This window comes from Balaenoptera physalus (genome assembly GCF_965194825.1).
Source record: "Balaenoptera physalus genome assembly, chromosome: 1".
Lineage (NCBI taxonomy): Eukaryota > Metazoa > Chordata > Mammalia > Artiodactyla > Balaenopteridae > Balaenoptera > Balaenoptera physalus.
Genome location: NC_138882.1, coordinates 5,295,057 through 5,302,909, shown reverse-complemented (window position 1 = coordinate 5,302,909; position 7,853 = coordinate 5,295,057). Strand labels below are relative to the sequence as shown.

The 7,853-nt window shown below is 47.3% G+C and overlaps 1 protein-coding gene across 8 annotated transcripts in view; it reads left to right on the top strand.

The window, feature by feature from the left end:
* The first annotated feature begins 544 nt into the window (after window positions 1-544).
* Window positions 545-7,853, top strand: part of NEK7 (NIMA related kinase 7) — a 145,718-nt gene continuing 138,409 nt past the window's right edge. For 3 of the 8 annotated variants that reach the window (XR_014253617.1, XM_082425749.1, XM_082425758.1), the window contains exon 1: window positions 546-835. The gene's annotated coding sequence lies outside the window, so the exon portion shown is untranslated. Of the gene's footprint in view, window positions 836-7,853 lie in introns of all 8 variants that reach the window. The other 5 variants (XM_082425748.1, XM_082425752.1, XM_082425753.1 and 2 more) reach the window with 3 other exon arrangements.

Below are 7,853 nucleotides of genomic sequence, written 5' to 3'. Positions count from 1 at the left end.
TTATTGAAGTAGCGAAGCGGCTGAGTTCAAAGCATTCCTTCTGCAGTTCCAAGTACTAGGGTTCTGGGATATAACAAATGTCCCTCCACCCCCCAAAGACTCTTAGGACCAAACCAGGTAGTTCCGCTTTCAGGAATGTCCTAAAAGCCACTGTCCTCTAAGCTGGGTCTCTTACTTTAATGTAAGTTTCTCAAGCGCAGAGGCAGTTACATCACCTAGGAAAAGACGATGGGATCAAAACGCTATGATCCAGAAGAAGAAAGCGTTGTCACCAATTCAGCTGACCGCTTGCAAATAGGGCATCTAAACATAAAGTTCTCAAAAAGCAGCCGACCCCCGGCTTGGAGGGAAGTTGGCCGGAAAGAAGGGAATAGGGTTCGGTCTGACCACAGGAGGGCTCCCCCAGACCCGCCCGGGCTCCAGCGCGGAAGTGGAGGGGGTCCCTCCGCGGAGGCCAGCGGGTGCATCGTACTGCCAGAGCAGGGCTCGGGGGCGGGGCTCGGCGTGGGGGCGGTGCCGACGCACGCTCCGCCTCCTCCTCGGGGATGCCGGGATGTTTATACTCCTGACAGCAGCGGCCGCGGGAGGAGGAGCGGGAGTCTTGGGAGGATGGGCCACCGCTAAGCTCGCGCTCCGGACGCGCCTCGCTGTGCACAGGGTGGGTCCCCGTGCCTGCAGCGTCCGCGGGGGCGGCGCGGCGGGAGGTGGCCAGCGCTCCGGGCCTAGCAGCCACAGCCCCCGGCCCAGCGGGCCTGTGCGCGGCGCCGCCTGGCCGAGCCGCCCGCCCGCCCCGGGTCCCTCGCCGGCCGGAGAACGGAGAGCTCCCCGCTTCTTGGTGAGTCGCCGCCGGTGTCTCTGGCGCGCGGGTCGGGGCCCCGCCGGCTGGGGCCGCCGGCGGGAGCCAGGCGGGAGGGGAGGTCAGGCTCGCGCGCGGCGGCCTCGGGACCCCGCCAGGGGGAGAGGAGGCTGTGCGGGGCGCGGGGCGCGCGGCCGAGCGGGCGGGGGCTTTGGTCCGGTCGTGGGCGGTGGCGAGAGCCTCGTGCCCCGTGCGGCTCGGGCGTCCGAGGCCGCCGCCGTAACTAAGAAACTCCGCGGCCACGGCTGCGGCGCAACAGGTCTCGGTTTGGGGACCCGAGGAACTTGGCGAAGTTCCGCCTCCCGCCGCACGCTCATTGGCGGCGGCGGTTATTTATTCCACGCGGATTGGTTGGGTCCAGCTGTCAGCCGTCAGCCTCAGGCGGACTGGGCAGAGCGAACTTCTGAGGAGAGGTGGGTGGTGGGAGGCTTGCAGACCGGCCTTGAGCAGTGCGGGGAGGGTGACCGACCTGTTGGAGACGGAGCTTTACTGGGACTCTGTCAGGACTAGGAAACGTCAGAGAGAGGGATTGCAAGGCAGTAGCGAACATTGGTGGTGATAGTGGCAATGGAAAAGAAATAAAGACATTGAACATTGAGGCCAAAGCCATAGAGGCGAAGGGGAGCGCAGAGGAGAAAGGAGAAAATTAAGAAGACCACGTTGCCCCAGGACAGGGTCAGGAAGCCAACACAACCTAGAGGAAGGATCCTACAGTGAGATTTAAGAATCCCTGTTACCTCTTTCCTATATACTGTAGGCCTTGGGAGATGATGTTTCACACAGGTGAATCTTGTTCTTGCACAGCTGCAGTCCTTGTTAGGGATAGATACTAAAAATATACTTATTTTACAGTAAGATATGTTTCCATCCTTGAGCATTGTTGGTGATGGAATTGAAAGTCAGAAACATATTGCAGAAGTGAGATGATTTTTCCCCTCCTTTGAGGCTACTGATCGTAAGGATGCAGTTGAAACGATCAGATGCCCATGGTTTGTAGAGCATTGTGTACCCATTATAATTAGAACCACTGTTTCTAATTCCTTCTCCGAGGAATTTGCAGTTTCAAGGAGTATGCACACTCCCAGCAGGCTACAGCAGTGTGTCTCGCCAGGTTGCATTACAGAATAAAGTACAGAATGTGTGTGTGAGACCCATCAGGTCTGTGCAGGAGCTTGAGCTGCTCCGGGTGTGGTCGGAGAATGGCATAGTACTTTCACTCAAAAAGTTTATGGTACGTTTGGTACTATCAGACAAACACTGAAAGGGTGAATAGTTAGACAAGAGATACAGTTAACTCTGTTAATTCTTTGTGGCAACTCTTGCTGAATTGATGCCGAGTATTCTTGGCTGTAACGCTTGATGAAGACCAGTGCCCCCAAAACGGTTAACATAAAGCGTAAGCAATTTCATTTCCAGAGGAAGGGATCCCTCGCTACCGTCGAGGAGATCCAGTCCACAGGTTGCTTCACTCCTAAAACCGCAGCATCCTCCGCTTGGCCCTGGAGTAGGTGGGAGCTTGCTGGGGTGGGGGAGAGATGTTGGAGCTTTGAAAAACTTTGCGTCTCGGAGGCGTCAAAGGGGTAGAAACTATGGGGACGGCGGGAGGAGGGCGGCGAAACTAAAAGGCTAAGGCACCCCTAGTGGAAGCTGGTTGCTTTCCCGGGGTCTGGGGCAGCCCGGGACCTTGCAAGACGAGCGGTCCTGAGATTCGGCTCTCGTGCGGGAGGCCCCGCCCCCTTCAGACTGACGGCCCCCGCAGCCAATGCGCGGTGAGGACGGCCCTGCTCCCGCTGGAGGGCGGGCACTTCCCCCGACCCCGGGGGCTCAAGGGAGGAGGGCGGCGTGTGGGGTAAACGGGCAAGATAAGGGGAGGTTGAGAGGTAAACACGCAAAATGAGGAGAGGGGGCTTGTGAGGGAAACGCGCCAAATGAGGAGGGGGCTTGTGAGAGAAACGCGTAAAACGAGGAGGGGGTTTGTGAGAGAAACGGGTAAAACGAGGAGGGGGCTTGTGAGATGGGGGTGGGCGTGTGGGGTAAACGGGCAAGATAAGGGGAGGTTGTGAGAGAAACAGGCGTAAAATGAGGAGGGCGCAGCGGCAGGTTCCTAGGACCCCGTGGTGCTCGTCTCCTTTCAAGGTTTAGCCGCGCTTTGGACTCACCGGTTGGTGTGACTAATGGAGAGGGGGAGGGGCTCTCACAAGCCCCCTCCTTGTTCTTTGAAATTATCTGAAAATGAAAACCAAGAAATGTCAGAATCCCAATCCTTAAGCGTTTTTACAATTACTTGGGACTCTTCCGACAGTTGAAAAAAAATTTTTTCAGTTAAAAAAGTAACGACCGTCCCTGGAGTGCAGACTCATTTCCTAGTTTGCACTGCTGTGCTGCTCGGGGGCGTTGACTCGGGTCACACCTGCAGCGCCCTCCACGCCCTTTCCCACTCACACGTTCTCCTGGCTGGACAGTTTCAAGAGCGCTATTCCAGCCCCTAAAGCAGCACTTACTCCAAGAATGAGGAAAGCACGCCTGGTATGATGGCCGCGTGCTGGTGGGGAGGGGAGGTTTGAGGCCTCGGGTGTTAACCTACCCGGATAATAAAACTCAGTTTTGTAGTTTCCACATGACCAGAACGCGGGTGTAGTCTGTGGGCAGGAGTATCTGATCTCATACTCCACTCCCTTCATCTTTCTGGTGGTTGCAGTTGGCAGTGTGAGGCTCTGGTTTATTGCAGACATTTAAGTGTTTTCTTCCCGACTCTTGTGCATTTACTGAAATGTAGATTTCTTTTTTTTTTTTTTTTACTTAAGTATGTAGTCAGAGAAATCATTAGAGAGTTTTACGGTGTTTCTAGAGCCAAAAGCTGTTTTCTTTGGAACTGTCTGATATTTTAGTATCTTTCCAGTATTACTAATGTAGCCACCGTTCAAGGCATCTGGAGAGGAGAGAATAACGATTACTTAATGCAGTTTTGCAAAAGAAGTTGCTTAATTAGGTAATAGGTCCCCAAAATTCTTTTCAGGTTTTGTTTGATTTTTTTTAAAACAGGCTTTGGTATTTAAAAAATGTGCAGGGCAGCTGCATAAAGCAATACTCTGTCCACATTCCTGTTTTCATTCAAATTAATATATTTGTCCCTTCAAATATTTGCTCAAGAGTTATGTGGGTAGGTGTTTTACTACATCATTCATAAAACATGGCAGCAAACTTAGCATAATACTAAGGGTGTTTTGGAAATGACATGTATGATTAATGTTTGCTCTGAATTGCCTTACCAGCAATTACTTTATCAGCATTTCTATAAATGTATAGCAAGATGTTTTAAGAAACATTTCTTCATACTTTCGAATGTTTCAATTCATTTCTTCCTTCCTTCAATTTTATAGGGAATTTATATAATTGTAATCAAATATATTTATTTGCAGGATAGAACGGCAGTTGAGAAATTTTGAACTTATACATAGAACTAATGTAGAACCATTCATTCTTAGAGTTATAAAACCTCTAAACTGCTGATTCCTCTTTTGGTGATTAATAGTTTGATTATCCCTGTGTATTATATATCTTTACAGAATAAGGAAAACACTTAGAGAATATATTTCATGGTTTTTAGTGAGCAGTGGGAATGAGAAGGACAGATAGATGGTCTTGAAGCAGTCCTTATTTTTTTTGAGCAGGGTAACTTCTCTTTTTTAACCTTTGTTAAAATAACAGCTGTCATACTATGTATATAATGAGCCGATACAATGAGCTGTTCGCTAATAGCTATCCAAAGTGTTAATCGGAATAGTGTGTAACTGAATGGAAGTTATTTAATTGGTCTATCAAATTTTAGAAATGTATATGTTTTCTGTTACTTAACGGACATAGACCTTTCTGTAAACCTTGCCATTGGTCTTCTATTGATAATCAGTGGAAGTCGTTAAAGGCAGTTTTTTCACACCAGGTTGCTTTTGTAGAGAACAGGGGTTCGCAGACTTTGTCTCTGAAGGATGAGAGAGTAAATGTTTCTGGCTTTGTGAGCTGTATGGGCTCTGTGACAGCTACTGCCAGTGTAGCCGTGGACATACCTGAACAGGTGGGTGTGCCTGTGTTCCAGTAAAACTTTCTTCATACAGTCGGGCTGGAGGCCCAGCTCTGCCCTAGAAGGTAGTACCAAGGGCCTAAACCTGATTCTAGGATGGAAGTTTGGGCTGACAGGGATTTTCCACGGCACTGTGTTCGCCTTTTCTGGTCCTTTGATCCCTTGTGACGGTCTCTTGATCTTCCCCAGTCCTCTCAGAGTAACGCCCAGTTATTCATTGCCAAATTTTGTGTTTAATCTCAGAGGCCTCATAAATATATCAGCCTCTTTCAGATTTATTCACGTTTTCAGGGATTTCTGTCATTCTTTGCCTCGGGGGGATCCCACACCCATCCTGTGATGTCGAGTGGATTTGCCCTCTCTTCGGCTTCCTTCTTGCTGCTAAGCCAAGATGGACTCTGATGTCAGACATTTTTCTTTGCTTGATTGACTGATAGCCCTAGAAGGAATGTGCTTTGCTGTGTTTCTTTAACTAGTAGTTTTCGTTCTAAGTCGACTGGAGTGACTGCTTTTGCCGCTGTGAGAGAGAATTTCTGGCATGAGCAAGAGGGTGCACAGATTTTTTTTCCCTGTTAGAAAAATTGACAAAGTCTTTTTTTTTTGGCATTCTAATTTAATCATTTTATTTAGGTTTTTATTTATTTATTTATTGACTAAGTCTTTTATAAAAGACTTTTTTTTCCAGTAAAAAAAAAAAAAATTCTAAAAAGGGCCTGCATTTGTAAGGAGAGGCTATAGTCACGGCGTTTGTGGCCTGGGGGTACTTGCGGGGTCCCTGCCTCTTTGCTCTCAGTAGAGTTGGCTGTGGCTGACCTGGTTGCAGCTGCTGAGAAGCGGCTGAGTGGGATGGAAGAGGCAACAGTTTTGAGCTTACACAGTAGGACTTCCCAGTCCTAGCCAGGAGTGGGTTCTGGGTGGGCCGAAATATTGACACCTCGGGGCGGGGCCTGGGGCTTTGGAGCTTCAGGGCTAGTTGCCACCGGCTGCTACCAGCCTCTTCTCTTTGTGTGACCTTGCTGCACAAATATTATTTTCTGTGTTTACCGTGATGTGAAAAAGACTAAGGCCCAGGCTCCTCTCCTACCCTCTGACCTTGCTTGAGTTACTTGATTTGTTCAGACCGTAGTTTTCTCAGCTTAGGTCACATTGCTTTGAGGAGTAAATGACAACGTCTTTGTAGAAGTAGGGTAGTAGGCTCAGTGAGTGTTACTTTCATTTCACCTCTTTCTCTATTCTTAGGACATTTTGTGGTGGGAAACACATGTCTTCTCAGTTTCTTCTGATGCAGGCCCTGCTGCCCAGCTTTATCTGAAGAGGCTCCTACCCAGCTCTGCTGCCATTTCTACTTTCTCTGCCTTAGTCATTCTTCCCTTTTGCCCTGCGATTTCCATATTTATAATTTAATTGTTCCCAGCACGAGTTAATGTTTTTACTGAACTTTGCGGGGAAAGAACAGTCATCCTTAGTTCCTCAGGTAGAAAAAGCCACAAGAGCCTTGGGGGTTATATTTTGGACAACAAAAAAAGTGAGAGTTGCAGAAAGATACTTAAATACTGATTCAAAAATGGAAAAAATTAGAATATTCTTTCTAGTGTGCTTCCAGTTCTGTTTTTTTATTGTTAAGATAGTTTTCTCATATTCTCATATTTAACTGGCAAATTACTCTAATTTTTTTGTGGTTGTAACCATAGCAAAGCCACATATCCTCTATTATATTATGATTGGAAAAATGGAACAGTTAGACATGTTTATGAAAAATTGTTATACCTCTAAAATGTAAGGAGTTGCCAGTCTTCCATTGCCTTTTATATCTAACTGTTGAACCCTATAGTAAAATAATGGGATATGTTTGCATACTGTCATAAAGATACCCAGAACTGGACAATAGGTAATTTATTTCAGCCAAATAGCTTGTCCTTATTTCAAATAGTTTACTTCTAAGCATGGTTTGTTATTTAACAAATACAGGTAAATTGAAAGACATTATACAAGAAGAATGTTTATTGTTGGATTGATTTTATAGGAATAAATTGATGTTTATTCTCAATTTTTTATGGTAACCTACAAATTCACTTCTTTTGTGTGTGTGTTTTTTTTTTTTTTAAACAGTCTTTGGTATTTAGACACATTTAGAATAGCATAGTAGCAGGTGAGGTATTCAGTGAAAAATGGCATTTTTTAAAACATTTTTAATATACACCTGAACTAAAGTTTTAATGAAGTTTCTACATTTGATAAATATTTTGGTTGTTGAATGGCATATTGTTTTCAACTTCACTTTGTCATTTTGTGACCTAGAGTGTTCAAAGTATCAGCTGTTGATGAAGAGTTGTATTTTATTAGGCGCTTCTCCCACTGCTCTTCTAATCATTCTCATCGTTCTCTCCCTCTCTCTTTTAAGTAGGAAGGAATTTATTACACCATGTTTAATAGTATTTGGTGGCTGGGAGGGAGTCTGAGCTTCTAGCAAAGTTTCCCAATACCGGGCCACCAAGGGAGTTGCTGCCTCTTTCGTGATCAGAAAGCCACCAGCCTGGGACTACACAGCCACTGCTCACGATGGCGCTGCTATTCTGGGCGCCCTTGACTGCTATGGTCCAGGTGATGGATGCTCTGGGTTTGGTACTTAACACCTCCTGTATTGGTTTCCCAGGGCTTCCACAACAAATTACCACAAACTGGGTGGCTTAAAACAACAGAAGTTTACGCTCACAGTTCTGAAGGTCAGAAGTCAGAAATCAAATTGGCCCCAGGGCTGTGCTCTCCGTGCAGGCTCCTGGGAGAACATGCCCCATGCCTTTCTCTCAGCCTCTGTGTTGGCGGCCGTCCTGGACGCTCCTTGGCTGATAGGTGCGCCACTCCAGTCTCTGCCTGTGTCAGGTGGCCTTCTTCCTGTGTCTCCTCCTCTTCTTAAAAGCA